Source organism: Mobula hypostoma, chromosome X2 (genome assembly GCF_963921235.1).
Source record: "Mobula hypostoma chromosome X2, sMobHyp1.1, whole genome shotgun sequence".
Lineage (NCBI taxonomy): Eukaryota > Metazoa > Chordata > Chondrichthyes > Myliobatiformes > Myliobatidae > Mobula > Mobula hypostoma.
Window position 1 is genome coordinate 4,233,914 of NC_086129.1, and position 16,132 is coordinate 4,250,045.

Sequence of the window (16,132 nt, forward strand, 5' to 3'; positions counted from 1 at the left end):
GAGAAGCTGGGAGGGGACAGGTGGGAAAGGTCAAGGGCTGGAGAGGAAGGAATCTGATTGGAGAGGAGAGTGGACCGTGGGAGAAAGGGAAGGAAGAGGGACACCAGGGGGAGGTGATGGGTGGGAAAGGTAAAGGGCTGGAGAGGAAGGAATCTGATTGGAGAGGAGAGTGGACCGTGGGAGAAAGGGAAGGAGGAGGGACACCAGGGGGAGGTGATGGGTGGGAAAGGTAAAGGGCTGGAGAGGAAGGAATCTGATCGGAGAGGAGAGTGGACCGTGGGAGAAAGGGAAGGAGGAGGGACACCAGGGGGAGGTGATGGGTGGGAAAGGTAAAGGGCTGGAGAGGAAGGAATCTGATCGGAGAGGAGAGTGGACCGTGGGAGAAAGGGAAGGAGGAGGGACACCAGGGGGAGGTGATGGGTGGGGAAGGTAAAGGGCTGGAGAGGAAGGAATCTGATCAGAGAGGAGAGTGGACCGTGGGAGAAAGGGAAGGAGGAGGGACACCAGGGGGAGGTGATGGGTGGGAAAGGTAAAGGGCTGGAGAGGAAGGAATCTGATCGGAGAGGAGAGTGGACCGTGGGAGAAAGGGAAGGAGGAGGGACACCAGGGGGAGGTGATGGGTGGGAAAGGTAAAGGGTTGGAGAGGAAGGAATCTGATCGGAGAGGAGAGTGGACGGTGGGTGAAAGGGAAGGAGGAGGGACACCAGGGGGAGGTGATGGGTGGGAAAGGTAAAGGGCTGGAGAAGAAGGAATCTGATCGGAGAGGAGAGTGGACCGTGGGAGAAAGGGATGGAGGAAGGACACCAGGGAAAGAGGCCGTTTGACCCATCACATTCAGACTAGCCCTCGGCCATCGGCTCTGTACCACTTTTAGTAGAAGAAAATGAGTGTGTAAACAATCCCAAATGGCTTCTGAACCACATTACCTGCCTGTGCTGCCATCTTCAACGGACTTTGGGCGTGTAAGAAGGGACTGTGGGTTCGGGTGATTGTTTTTTCTTCCCCAATCCCCAGAATCTTTCAGGAGTCCCAAATACGAGTGAAAACTTTGCCGCTGAGCAGAGGGACAGATACGGAACAGAGGAAAGTAAGACGAAGGCAAGATGGTGATTTTTGCTGAGCGGGACACTTTTATACTGGGATAGGAAAATCCCCGAGATGAGGAAAGGGCTGGTTAGCATGACCACAGCCACAGAACATGTCTCGTGTGCTAACACTTGGCCAATGGAAAATGAAATGCGGGTAATCTCTCTGTGTAACTACCACAAATCTACTCCTCAGTCTTGTTTTCCTCTCTTCCCAGTCCTGCCCAAGGGTCTCGGCCCGAAACGTCGACTGTGTACTCACTTCCATAGATGCTCCCTGGCCTGCTGAGTTCCTCCAGTGTTTTGTGTGTGTTGTTACTTTGGATTTCCAGCATCTGCAGATTTTCTCTTGCATGTAACTGCCGTACTGCTTTGCCACCAGTAGGTAGAGACAAGCACCACATATTGTGAAAACTGTGAGTTAAAACACGGTCCACTCTCCTCTCCGATCAGATTCCTTCCTCTCCAGCCCTTTACCTTTCCCACCCACCACCTCCCCCTGGTGTCCCTCCTCCTTCCCTTTCTCCCACGGTCCACTCTCCTCTCCTATCAGATTCCTTCCTCTCCAGCCCTTTACCTTTCCCACCCATCACCTCCCCCTGGTGTCCCTCCTCCTTCCCTTTCTCCCACGGTCCACTCTCCTCTCCGATCAGATTCCTTCCTCTCCAGCCCTTTACCTTTCCCACCCATCACCTCCCCCTGGTGTCCCTCCTCCTTCCCTTTCTCCCACGGTCCACTCTCCTCTCCGATCAGATTCCTTCCTCTCCAGCCCTTTACCTTTCCCACCCATCACCTCCCCCTGGTGTCCCTCCTCCTTCCCTTTCTCCCATGGTCCACTCTCCTCTCCGATCAGATTCCTTCCTCTCCAGCCCTTTACCTTTCCCACCCATCACCTCCGCCTGGTGTCCCTTCTCCTTCCCTTTCTCCCATGGTCCACTCTCCTCTCCGATCAGATTCCTTCCTCTCCAGCCCCTCACCTTTCCCACCCACCTGGCCTCACCTATCACCTTCCAGCAGACCTCCTTCCCCACCCTCCTCCACCTTCTTCTGGTATCTTCCCCCACCCTGAAGAAGGGTCTCGACTGTTTATTCATCTCCGTAGCTGCTGCCTGACCTGCTGAGTTCCTCCAGTGTCTTGTGTGTGCCATTTTTTGTCTCAGTTTGGCACCATCTAGCACTGATTTCGTGCAGAACGGAGACAGGGTTTTCGCACCGAGAGCGATAGGAGTGTGGGGCACCCTATCAGGGGTGGTGGCAGAGCCAGGTCCATTAGGGACGTTTAAGAGACTCTTGTGGAAAGTGGAGGGATCTGTGGGAGGAAAAGGTTCGATTGATCTTGGAGAGGGTTAAAAGGTCAGTACAACATTATGGGCCGAAAGGCCTGTACTGTGCCGTGGTGTCCTGCAACAGCATCATCATTGTGTGCCGTGTCATACGACATCATCATTATGCGCCACGTCGCATGACGTGGGCCGTCATGGTCTTGACCGTGATTGTTCTTGGCAAAGTTTCCTACAGAAGTGGTTTGTGCTGTTGCCTCCTTCCGGGCCGCACAAGACGGGGTGACCCTCCAGACGTTATCAATGCTCTTCAGCGATTGCCTGGCAGAACCAGGACTTGTGATCTGCTCCGATGCTCGTACGACCATCCACCGCCTGCTCCCAGGGCCTCACGTGACCCTGATCGGGCGGGCTAAGCAGGGGCTACACCTCGCCCGAGGGTGACCCGCAGGCTCACGGAGGGAAGGCACCTCTTTTGGCAGAGGCGAATCTGTACCCCGCCGCCCCGTTGTTCTGTGACGTTGGCTCGAAACAGACCGATGAAGGAGAAGAAGTTGAGTTGCTCAAGGATTAATGAGAACGTGGGTTCCAAGTAGACGTGAGCGTTCCTGGAGCAAAATCACATGGATGTGGTCCAGTCCTGTGTTGGCCCTGTTGAAGTCCGCCTTCTCCTCGCATGGCAACACAGCAAGCAGAGCAGTTATCGTTGTATTGGAATCTATAGAAACATCTGATATTAGGAAAGGGACAGATAAGGTAGAGGCAGGGAAGTTGTTTCCCCTGGTAGGTGAGACTAGAACCAGGGGACATAGCCTCAAGATTCGGGGGGAGCAGATTTAGGACGGAGATGAGGAGGAACTGCTTTTCCCAGAGAGTGGTGAGCCTCTCTCTAGAACATAGAACATAGGATAGTACAGCACAGTACAGGCCCTTCGGCCCACAATGTTGTGCCGACCCTCAAACCCTGCCTCCCATATAACCCCCCACCTTAAATTCCTCCATATACCCGTCTAGTAGTCTCTTAAACTTCACTAGTGTATCTGCCTCCACCACTGACTCAGGCAGTGCATTCCACGCACCAACCACTCTCTGAGTAAAAAACCTTCCTCTAATATCCCCCTCGAACTTCCCACCCCTTACCTTAAAGCCATGTCCTCTTGTATTGAGCAGTGGTGCCCTGGGGAAGAGGCGCTGGCTATCCACTCTATCTATTCCTCTTATTATCTTGTACACCTCTATCATGTCTCCTCTCATCCTCCTTCTCTCCAAAGAGTAAAACCCTAGCTCCCTTAATCTCTGATCATAATGCATACTTTCTAAACCAGGCAGCATCCTGGTAAATCTCCTCTGTACCCTTTCCAATGCTTCCACATCCTTCCTATAGTGAGGTGACCAGAACTGGACACAGTACTCCAAGTGTGGCCTAACCAGAGTTTTATAGAGCTGCATCATTACATCACGACTCTTAAACTCTATCCCTCAACTTATGAAAGCTAACACCCCATAAGCTTTCTTAACTACCCTATCCACCTGTGAGGCAACTTTCAGGGATCTGTGGACATGTACCCCCAGATCCCTCTGCTCCTCCACACTACCAAGTATCCTGCCATTTACTTTGTACTCTGCCTTGGAGTTTGTCCTTCCAAAGTGTACCACCTCACACTTCTCCGGGTTGAACTCCATCTGCCACTTCTCAGCCCACTTCTGCATCCTATCAATGTCTCTCTGCAATCTTTGACAATCCTCTACACTATCTACAACACCACCAACCTTTGTGTCGTCTGCAAACTTGCCAACCCACCCTTCTACCCCTACATCCAGGTCATTAATAAAAATCACGAAAAGTAGAGGTCCCAGAACAGATCCTTGTGGGACACCACTAGTCACAATCCTCCAATCTGAATGTACTCCCTCCACCACCACCCTCTGCCTTCTGCAGGCAAGCCAATTCTGAATCCACCTGGCCAAACTTCCCTGGATCCCATGCCTTCTAACTTTCTGAATAAGCCTACTGTGTGGAACCTTGTCAAATGCCTTACCAAAATCCATATAGATCACATCTACTGCACTGCCCTCATCTATATGCCTGGTCACCTCCTCAAAGAACTCTATCAGGCTTGTTAGACACGATCTGCCCTTCACAAAGCCATGTTGACTGTCCCTGATCAGACCATGATTCTCTAAATGCCTAGAGATCCTTCTCTGTCCAGTGAAGCAGTGGAGGCTTTGCTGATGTTGAGTCGTTAGGCCGAGTCCTACCCTTCGGTATGGGTTCGTCGGCAAGATACGGAAGTAGTTTGGCAGACCTTTCCTCTTGCCCTGGCTGGGATTTGAACTCGGGACCTTCTGCCTCGAAGTCCAGTTCCGATGCCACTACACCACCAGCTGGAGTGGAGGCTACCTCGGCCAATGTACATAAGATAAGGTCGGATAGGTTTTAGCATAGTAGGGGAATTAAGGATGATGAGTCCACAGACAGATCAGCCATGATCTTATTGAATGGCGGGGCAGGGTCGTCGGGGTATGTGACCAACTCCTGTTCCTATTTTTGATATTCCCATTGATGGAGAGTGAGGCATTACCCTGCACATCCCCTTCACAATTACCCTCTCAGAAACAGGACGATGCGTTGCTTTGCGGTGATTCTCGACACCAAACTGCGCACTCAGTTTGAAGGACTCTGTGACTCCTGTTCTCAATGTTCATTTATTTGTTCTCAAATTGAATTGGCTTTATTTCTTACATCCTTCACATACATAAGGAGTAAAAATCTTTACGTTACCTCTGCACCTAAATGTGCAATCATAGTAATTTATAATAAATAGAACTATCAATGTAATATAGAGTACACTCAAATCAGCATGAGTTCATTAGAAGCTGTCCCAGAGCCTGTTGGTCCTGGCTTTTATGCTGCGGTACCGTTTCCCGGATGGTAGCAGCTGGATCAGTTTGTGGTTGGGGTGACTCGGGTCCCCAATGATCCTTTTTACACACCTGTCTCTAAATGTCCTGAATCGTGGGAAGTTCACATCTACAGACGCGCTGGGCTGTCCGCACCACTCTCTGCAGAGTCCTGCGACTGAGGGAGGTACAGTTCCCGTACCAGGCAGTGATGCAGCCAGTCAGGATGCTCTCAGTTGTGCCCCTGTAGAAAGTTCTTAGGGTTTGGGGGCCCAAACCAAACTTCCTCAACTGTCTGAGGTGAAAGAGGCACTGTTGTGTCTTTTTCACTGCACAGCGGCTATGAACAGACCACGTGAGGCCCTCGGTGATGTGGATGCCGAGGAACTTAAAGCTGTTCACCCTCTCAAGCCCAGATCCATTGACGTCAATAGGGGTTATTTGTTCCTTATTATTTGTTTGTATTTACTGTGAATGCCCACAAGAAAATAAATTTCAGGGTTGTGTATGGTGACATATAGGTACTTTGATGATAACGTTTACTTTGAACTTTGAACTTTTACAATTTGGTCAGTTGTCAATATTTGATATTTATAGTTTTCATAAATTCTATTTATATTTCCTGTAAAGGGACTTGGGAGTCCTTGTGCAGAACATTATAAAGGTTAACTTGCAGGCAGAGTCGGTGGAGATGAAGGCAAATGCAATGTTGGTATTCAATTCAAGAGCAGGGATGTGATGCTAAGGCTTTATAAGGCACTGGTGAGGCCTCACCTTGAGTATTGTGAACAGTTTTGGGTTCCTTATGTAAGAAAAGATGTGCTGGTATTGGTGAGGGTCCAGAGGAGGTTCACAAGGATGATTCCGGGAATGAAAGGGTTATCATAGGAGGAAGGTTTGATGGCTCTCGGTCTGTGCTTACTGGAATTCAGAAGGATGAGGGGGGATCTCATTGAAACCTTTCCAATGTTGAAAGGCCTAGACAGAGTAGATGTGGAAAGGATGCTTCCCATGGTGGGGGAGTCTAGGACAAGAGGGCACAGCCTCAGGATAGAGGGGCGCCCTTTCAAAACAGAGATGCAGAGAAATTTCTTTCGCCAAAGGGTGGTGAATTTGTGGAATTTGTTGCCACGTGCAGCTATGGAGGCCCGGTCGTTGGGTGTGTTTAAGGCAGAGATTGGTAAGTTCTTGATTGGACATGGCATCAAGGGTGACGGGGTGGCGGCGGGGGGAAGGCCGGGGACTGGGGCTGAAGAGAAGGATCAGCTGTGATTGAGTGGCGGAGCAGACTCGATGGGCCAAATGGCCTAATTCTGCTCCTATGTCTTACGATAGTGTATGGTGACATATAGGGTCCGAGGCCCTCTATTGGTCAGAGGTCGACCATGGACATTGTGTCCTAGATGTCTAGATACGCAAACCAGGGCAGTACGATATGGAGAGCGAGCTGTTACCCCGTGTCACAGGCTCCCCCTCTCCACACAGCTGATGAACCCAAAGGAACGGCCGAGACCCGATACAGTTTGGCACCAGGAGTTGCCAGTCAGCGTTGAACTCAACGTCGGACTGCCTCAGGGACTCCAGCTCCGGATTTTTCCCTCGGGGTTCACTCCAGAAGCCTCCCCCGTGAGCGGGTACAGCCGCAAGGCCAGCGGAGGTTTGAGATCAGAGTTTTCCTTCTCCCAGATGATAGACAGATGAGGTAGATAGATACTTTATTGATCCCAAAGGAAACTACAGCGTCACAGTAGCATTACAAGCGCACAGATATGCAAATATTGGAAGAGAAGTAAAATAAGATGTAGATTAAGAAAAACAAGCCAAAGATTACAAGATTTACAAGTTCGCACTGATAAGATGGTAGTGCAGGAATTAACCGTAATTTTATACAGCAGTGGGTGCACATTCACACCGTCCAGATAAGAAATGATGGCAGTGTTGCACAGGGTATCTGTGATAGCGGGGTGTGATAAACAGAGCTCTGGTTAATAACAGTCCAGCAGGAGGGGGTCATCACTCCCCCGGCTATAGATTGACTCATTATAGAGTCTAATGGCCGAGGGTAAGAATGACCTCATTTATCGCTCTTTGGGGCAGCACAGTTGTCTCAGTCTGTTACTAAAAATGCTCCTCTGTTCAGCCAATGAGGCACGCAGAGGGTGAGAAACATTGTCCGGAATTGCCAGGATTTTCCAGAGGGTCCTTTGTTCTACCACAGCCTCCAGTGTGTCCGGTTTGACTCCTATAACAGAGCCAGGCTTTCCAATCAGTCTACCGAGCCTGTTGGCATCACCTGGTGTTGATGCCATTGCCCCAGCTGACCACCGCATGGAAGATTGTACTGGGGACAACAGACTGGTAGAACATGTGAAGGAGAGGCCTGCATACCCCGAAGGACCTCAGTCTCCTCAGGAATTCGAGGTGACTCTGGCCCTTCTTGTACACAGCCTCTGTGTTGGTGCTCCACTCGAGTCTGTCGTCCGGGTACTCGTAGGTCCTCACCCCTGAGCTGCCTATCAAGGCTGACGAGCCCCATCTGCCCGGAGCGACTGGTTTTAAGGAGCCAGTGACCCACCTTTGCCCCTTCTCCCATCAGTAGAAACGGTTCCGTGGGGGCTCAGTAGCTAAGCCTCACGTGAAGGCCAGGAGCCGGACTTGGCTGTCAGAGGCTACTTGAGGTGCACGCCATTGGGAGCGTTTAACGGGTAGTGGGAGCTCGTCCCCATTACCACCCCCCGGCTACGACAACCTTAAGGAACCATGGCACCTTATCCAGTCTGCACTCTTTCGCAAGGGGTCAGCAATAAAGTCAAAGTCATTTGAACCTCAAAGAACGAATGGTGACCTGTCGGTCCGCGGCCTCAGATGAGGCTGCCCTCGGGGTGGAGAGGTAATACCCTCTGATGAATATCGATTTCTCCAGCTTCCGGTAATTATTACCCCCTCCCTTTCCCTCTTCTTCAATTCCCCACTCCGGCCTCTTCGCCCCCTTCTCCTCACCCTGCCTGTCCCTTCCCAACCGGTCCTCCTCCCCCTCCCTTCTTCCCCCACCCCCGCGCCTTTTCATCCCAGGGCTGAAAGACGGCTCTCGGCCTGAACCGTCAGCTGTTTATTCATTTCCATCGATGCTGCTGGACCCGCTGGGGTCCTGCGGCGTTCTGTGCTGAAGCAGATGGACTTTGGTTTTAAAAAAAAGTTCACGTGCATCACCATAGCAACAATATGAAGTTGGACTTTGGCGTTTCCCGCCGACCCCCTTGCGGGAGAGTGCATGCTGGATATTACCGACGAGGCGTTTGTGCGCAAGGGCCACTGGGGGGACCAATCGGTCGTAATTTAGGTGGTGATGTGGATAATGAAGTAGGTTTTCAGAGCTTGCAGAGAGATTTAGGCCAGTTAGAAGAGTGGGCTGAAAGATGGCAGATGGAGTTTAATGCTGATAAGTGTGAGGTGCTACATTTTGGTAGGACTAATCAAAATAGGACAGACATGGTAAATGGTAGGGCATTGAAGAATGCAGTAGAACAGAGGGATCCAGGAATAATGGTGCATAGTTCCCTGAAGGTGGAATCTCATGTGGATTGGGTGGTGAAGAAAGCTTCTGGTATGCTGGCCTTTATAAATCAGAGCATTGAGTATAGGAGTTGGGATGTAATGTTGAAATTGTATAGGGCATTGGTGAGGCCAAATTTGGAGTATTGTGTACAGTTCTGGTCACCGAATTATAGGAAAGATTTCAACAAAATTGAGAGAGTACAGAGGAGGTTTACTAGAATGTTACCTGGGTTTCATCTCCTCAGTTACAGAGAAAGATTGAACAAGTTGGGTCTTTATTCTTTGGAGCGTAGAAGGTTGAGGGGGGGACTTGATAGAGGTGTTTAAAATTGTGAAGGGGATAGATAGAGTTGACGTGGATAGGCTTTTTCCATTCAGAGTAGGGGAGATTCAAACAAGAGGACATGGGTTGAGAGTTAAAGGGCAAAAGTTTAGGGGTAACATGAGGGGGAACTTCTTTACTCAGAGAGTGGTAGCTGTGTGGAACGAGCTTCCAGCAGAAGTGGCTGAGGCAGGTTCGATGTTGTCTTTTAAAGTTAAATTGGATAGATATATGGACAGGAAGGGAATGGAGGGTTATGGGCTGAGTGCAGGTCGATGGGACTAGGTGAGAGTAAGAGTTCGGCACGGACTGGGAGGGCCGAGATGGCCTGTTTCCGTGCTGTAAGTGTTATATGGTTATGATTGATGGTCCATCGCCAACATACGGTTGTCAGTCTGCTTCTTCAGACGGAGTCTGGCACAGATCGAGTGGTCAGCCAGAGGCTTTCCCAGTGCAGAAATGGCCAGTACGAAGGGAGGGGGGTGGGGGCATGATTTTAAGGCCGCAAGCACGAGGTCACGAGTCCCGACGAAGGGTCCCGGCCCGAAACGTCGACTGTACCTCTTCCTATAGATGCTGCCTGGCCTGCTGCGTTCACCAGCGTTTCTTGTGTGTGCGTTGCTATGATTTTGAGGTGTCTGGCGGAAAGAATGGGGCGGTTGGGTGGAGTGGGGGGGGTGATGTCAGAGCTGGGTGTTTTATTTTACACAGAGAGTGGTGGGGAACACGCCCAGGGGTGCTGGTCGAGGCTGGTACATTACCGAGACTTCGAAGCCTCTTAGTTAGACACATGGACGATAGAAAAATGTAGGGCTATGTTGGGGGGGGGAAGGGTTAGATTGATCTTGGGTTGAGTTCTGATCTTGGGTCTTGGCCCGAAACTTCCTCTCCATAGATGCTGCCCGACCTGCTGAGTTCCTCCAGCGTTTTGTGTGTGTGTGTCTGTGTGTGTGTGTGTGTGTGTGTGTGTGTGTGTGTGTGTGTGTGTGTGTGTGTGTGTGTGTGTGTGTTGCTTTCGGCTGGGGGTGAGGGGGTGCTATCGCAAGCTTCTTTTATACCATGGACTCCGTCCAATAACCCAGGGGGCTGTGGAACCCCGCTTTAGACTGACCTTAGGGGAGGGTCAGAAGGTTGGCAGAGCGTCGTGCCCTCCAGGAGCGCCGCAACCTTGCCGTGGGGGTTCGGAAGCTCGCCCGCCTCAGTGCTGTGCTGGCCGGAGTCAGGGCTCTTGGCTGGGTCGCCCGTGCCAAACAGGTCAAAGGGGTCATTGTCATGGCTGTCCCTCGAGGTCGGGGATGATGGCCTTCGTTCTGTTGATCTACTTATGGGCTCTCAGGTGGCGTATGAGTCCAATCCTGAAAGGGGTAGGGCCAGACTGAGAGCAGGTCCACTGGTCCTCCAGATTCGGGCGGGGTGGGAGGGCGGTTCAGCTCGGGGCTAATGTCCCTGACCGGTCAAACAAAACTGTTACGGGAACAGCAACGAAGAGTCCTTCTACGTCTGAGTGCGACGGTATTCCTCAATCTCCACCCGGGACTGGCACGGCCGACCCGGAAAAACCGAGGGGAAGCTACTGGCCCGACGAAGGGGGCCCCGAACACCGCCAGAGATTTTCGGACCTTCATCCCCGCCCCAAGACGCCAACGGCGTTAACGGGAGGTGGGATAGTAAGACCGCGATGGGCCGAAGGTCCCCTGTGGTGCTGTGATGCTCTCTGTTCCAGGAGAGGAGGAAGCACTGATGGGAAAGATGAGAACGTTTTTCAAAACCTTTACCCTGGACAGCTGCAGCCGCTGAACCGTTAATATTCACGACTGGGACAGGGAAAAGCCAAATGCGGGGGAAATGGAGCTGGGTGCAAAGATCCAATCAGACCACAAGACACAGGAGAAACATGAGGCCATTCGGCCGGTCGAGTCCACTGCACCATCCCATCACGCCTGGTTCATGATCCCTGTGAACCCCGTTCTCATGCCTTCGCCCTGTGATATCTTGATAATCGTATTTGTAAGTAGGATGCCGTGCACAATCCTGATTTGATGGAGACGGACGTGAGAGCACGGAGGAACACCTGGAGAAACTTCTGAAATGCCTGTTTCGCTGCCGTTGCTACTGTGCGATCGAGAATCTCCGGAGGGGAAGGCCCCCAAATCCTCGGCTTTGCCTATTGCCTGTTGCCTGGGCTGGGGTCAAAGCGCTCGGCAGAGATGGTGCTCGGTGTCGGGGAGCTTTTTTTTTTACAAAATTCTTTATTACAAATGTCGGTGCTATACAATATTTACAAACCCAGTGACTAACATATTTACTACACTACAAACAGACAATACATCTTAAACCAATTATATTGCCATCCTCATCAATGATGGCATTTACACCCCGCGGAGCCCAACGGTCCCGGAACACCTCTACGGTCGCCGTGGACTGTGCGTATTCCTTTTCAATGTTCACCCGGGCACGAACATACCCCCTAAACATAGCCAGGCAGTCCGCCCGGGGAGAACCTCCTGCCACCCTTTTCCAGGAGCCACGGATGGCAATTTTCGCCAGCCCCAGGAGCAAGTTGACAAGGACATCCTCATCCCTCTGTGCCCCCCTCCTTACTGGATGACCATATATAAATAGGGTGGGACTGAAATGCAACCAGAAGGCGAGAAGCAGCCCACGCAAAAACGCGAAAAGGGGCTGCAGCCTCACACACTCCACGTACATATGGTACACGGTCTCCTCCAGCCCGCAGAAGTGACACGCGGCTGGGAGATCCGTGTACAGACTAAAGAACTTATTGCAGGGCACCGCTTTATGCAGCACCCTCCAGCCGAGATCCCCAAGGTGCATGGGAAGGACTCCCTTGTAAAGGGACTTCCATTGGGGACCCCCCTCACCTCCAGGTGGGAAGACCGACCGCCATGGCGTGTCGGGACGGTGGACAAAGGCTAGGAAGTGGAGGGTGTGGAGCAGCAGCCCATAAAGGTACCTCCTGCCTGCATCCCTGAATGGGATTGTGGGTGTCGATGAAAGACGGCTCAAGTTGTGTGGATTCGTCTCTCGGGTAAGGCTGCGGGGCCTGGGCCCGACGAGCAGCTCAGCTTGAGTCGATCCACACACCTGAGCCGCACCGACATCCGCTGAGGCAGGGCAAGGGTCGGCCAGGACCCCGCCCTCTGCCAGAGGAGGGGATTCCCGGCCTGAGGCAACCATGTTCCAGACTCTCAGTAGGTCCTGATAGAAGCCGGGCAGCCTCTGCAAAGCAGCACGGCTGACGCCTGCCGGTGGTAGCTGCATATCTTCGTGAAGGCAGCAGCCCCTCCGGAGGAAGAAAGTCGCCAACACGTGCCACCTGGGAGGGCGCTCGGCGTACAGGAATCTCTGCAGAGTCCTGAGGCGGAGAGCCGCCAGTCGTGTGCGTACACACACCAGCGACTGTCCGCCCTCTCCTACTGGGAGACTCAGAACCGCTGCAGAGACCCAGTGTTTCCTGTTTCCCCAGAAGAAGTCCACCAGCTTCCTCTGCATTCTCGCAACAAAAGGGGCAGGGGGGGCCAAGGTGACCATCCGGTACCACAACATGGAGGCCACCAGCTGGTTTATGACCACCACCCTGCCTCGATAGGAAAGCACCCTGAGAAGGCCTGACCAGCGCCCTAGCCGGGCCATGACCTTTGTCTCCAGGTCCTGCCAGTTCGCCAGCCAGGTCTCCCCAGAAGGACTCAGGTAGACTCCCAGATAGAGAAGACGTCTGGTGCTCCACTCAAAAGCTCTCATCTCCTCCGGCAGGGAGTCCACCTGCCACTGGCCTACTAAGAGTCCGGAACATTTCGCCCAGTTGATCCTGCCGGAGGATGCCGCCGAGAAAACATCTTGGCACTCGCGCATCCTCCGCAGGTCACAGGGGTCTGTCATCATGAGGAGTACGTCATCGGCGTAGGCCGAGAGGACGACCCTCATGTCCGGTTCGCGCAGAACCAGACCTGTCAGCCTTCGCCGAAGAAGGCCGAGGAATGGCTCGACACAGATCGCATACAGTTGACCGGACATGGGGCACCCTTGACGCACTCCTCTTCGGAAGTGGATAGGTCCTGTCAGTGATAGGTCCTGCCGGTGTCGGGGAGCTGGTCGGAGGCTCGAAGTTTTCGGACGGACTCAGAGTCGGACTGTGGTCGGGTGCTTCCAGGGTGCTGCATCGGCAAGTTTGCGGTGCTGGAAGCTCACGGCAGGGAGAGAGTTTCTCCCTTCTACCATCTGCGTGAGATGATGGGACGTTCGAGAGACCTTGAGACTTTTTATACCGTGCCCATGGTCTGTTCTTTATCAGATTACGGTATTGCTTTGCACTGTTGTAACTATCTGTTATAATTATGTGGTTTTTGTCAGTTTTTCAGTCTTGGTTTGTCTTGTGTTTCTGTGATATCATTCTGGAGGAATATTGTATAACTTCTTAATGCATGCATTACTAAGTGACAATAAAAGAGGACTGCGTGTCCTCATAATCTAATCTAATCTAATAATATCAGAGACAGTCTTGGGACGGACTGTTTTCTGGCAAAGACGTACTTGGTAAGTGGGAGGCCTTCAAAAGTGAAACTTTTCAGAGTACAAAGCTTGTACGTGTCTGTCAGAATACAATGTGGTTTTCGAGAGACATTGAGGCCCTGGTTAAGGCAAAAGGAAGGTGCACAACAAGTACAGGTAGGTAGGAACAAACCTTTGATGCCCTGTTCAAGAACCTACCAAACTCTGCTTTAAATGTACGCAATGGCTGAGAGTTCACGTAACGACAGGCTCTGCTGGTGAACTTGCACAACCCCAGTCCCCGTTCTCTGTTCCCCCCCCCACCGTCCGTCACTCCACATTGCCCCACGGCTCTCGACACAGGCTCCGGGCGAATTGCGCTGAACGCCGACGGCGCAGGAAGAGTCTTGAGACCAGGTGTTTTCCCTCTTACGGTACGGTGCAGAAGTCTGGGGCGCAATCGGTCTCAGCGAGGCTGCCTGAGACTTCAGCACAGTGTCCTTTGCATCTGTCAGCGCGGAGCAGAGAGCGGGTTTGTAAATCTGGCGGGGGCAAAGGAGGTTGGGACTGGCGAGGGAGGGGTGTGGGATGGGCGGCAGAGAAGGAGAGCCAGGAGCAGTGAGCGGGGGTGCGGACACACCCAGCCCTGAGACACCAGGCAGTGTCATCTGATTCCAGACAATCGGTTTATTGATCGTTACAGAATGTCTCTCTGATGCTCCCCTCTCCCTTCCCCTTTTCCCAACCATGATTCTCCTCTCCCTTCCCTTTTCCCAACCATGATTCCCCTCTCCCTTCCCTTTTCCCAACCATGATTCCCCTCTCGCTTCCCCTTTTCCCAACCATGATTCCCCTCTCCCTTCCCCTTTACCCAACCACGATTCTCCTCTCCCTTCCCCTTTCCCCAACCACGATTCCCCTCTCCCTTCCCCTTTTCCCAACCATGATTCTCCCTCCCTTCCCCTTTTCCCAACCATGATTCCCCTCTCCCTTCCCCTTTCCCCAACCATGATTCCCCTCTCCCTGCCCCTTTTCCCAACCATGATTCCCCTCTCCCTTCGCCTTTTCCCAACCATGATTCCCCTCTCCCTTCCCCTTTTCCCAACCATGATCCCCCTCTCCTTTCCCCTTTTCCCAACCATGATTCCCCTCTCCCTTCCCCTTTCCCCAACCATGATTCCCCTCTCCCTGCCGCTTTTCCCAACCATGATTCCCCTCTCCCTTCCCCTTTTCCCAACCATGATTCCCCTCTCCCTTCCCCTTTTCCCAACCATGATCCCCCTCTCCCTTCCCCTTTCCCCAACCATGATTCCCCTCTCCCTTCCCTTTTCCCAACCATGATTCCCCTCTCCCTTCCCCTTTTCCCAACCACAATTCCCCTCTCCCTTTCCCTTTTCCCAACCATGATCCCCCTCTCCCTTCCCCTTTCCCCAACCACGATTGCCTTCTCCCTTCCCCTTTTCCCTACCATGATTCCCCCTCTCCCTTCCCCTTTTCCCAACCATGATTCCCCTCTCCCTTCCCCTTTTCCCAACCATGATTCCCCTCTCCTTTCCCCTTTTCCCAGCCATGATTCCCCTCTCCCTTCCCCTTTTCCCAACCATGATTCCCCTCTCCCTTCCCTTTCCCAACCATGATTCCCCCTCTCCCTTCCCCTTTTCCCACCATGATTCCCCTCTCCCTTCCCCTTTTCCCAACCATGATTCCCCCTCTTCGTTCACCTTTTCCCACCATGATTCCCCTCTCCCTTCCCCTTTTCCCAACCATGATTCCCCTCTCCCTTCCCCTTTTCCCAACCATGATTCCCCTCTCCCTTCCCATTTTCCCAACCATGATTTCCCCTCTCCCTTCCCCTTTTCCCAACCATGATTCCCCTCTCCCTGCCCCTTTTCCCAACCATGATTCCCCTCTCCCTGCTCCTTTTCCCAACCATGATTCCCCTCTCCCTTCCCCTTTTCCCAACCATGATTCCCCTCTCCCTTCCCCTTTTCCCAACCATGATCCCCCTCTCCCTTCCCCTTTCCCCAACCATGATTCCCCTCTCCCTTCCCTTTTCCCAACCATGATTCCCCTCTCCCTTCCCCTTTTCCCAACCACGATTCCCCTCTCCCTTCCCCTTTTCCCAACCATGATCCCCCTCTCCCTTCCCCTTTCCCCAACCACGATTGCCTTCTCCCTTCCCCTTTTCCCTACCATGATTCCCCCTCTCCCTTCCCCTTTTCCCAACCATGATTCCCCTCTCCCTTCCCCTTTTCCCAACCATGATTCCCCTCTCCTTTCCCCTTTTCCCAGCCATGATTCCCCTCTCCCTTCCCCTTTTCCCAACCATGATTCCCCTCTCCCTTCCCCTTTTCCCAGCCATGATTCCCCTCTCCCTTCCCCTTTTCCCAACCATGATTCCCCTCTCCCTTCCCTTTGCCAACCATGATTCCCCCTCTCCCTTCCCCTTTTCCCACCATGATTCCCCTCTCCCTTCCCCT

General features: G+C 52.6%; 1 protein-coding gene across 2 annotated transcripts in view; it reads left to right on the top strand.

The window, feature by feature from the left end:
* alg9 (ALG9 alpha-1,2-mannosyltransferase) overlaps nt 1-16,132 on the top strand; it is a 286,532-nt gene that overhangs the window by 83,742 nt on the left and 186,658 nt on the right. The window lies entirely within an intron of this gene.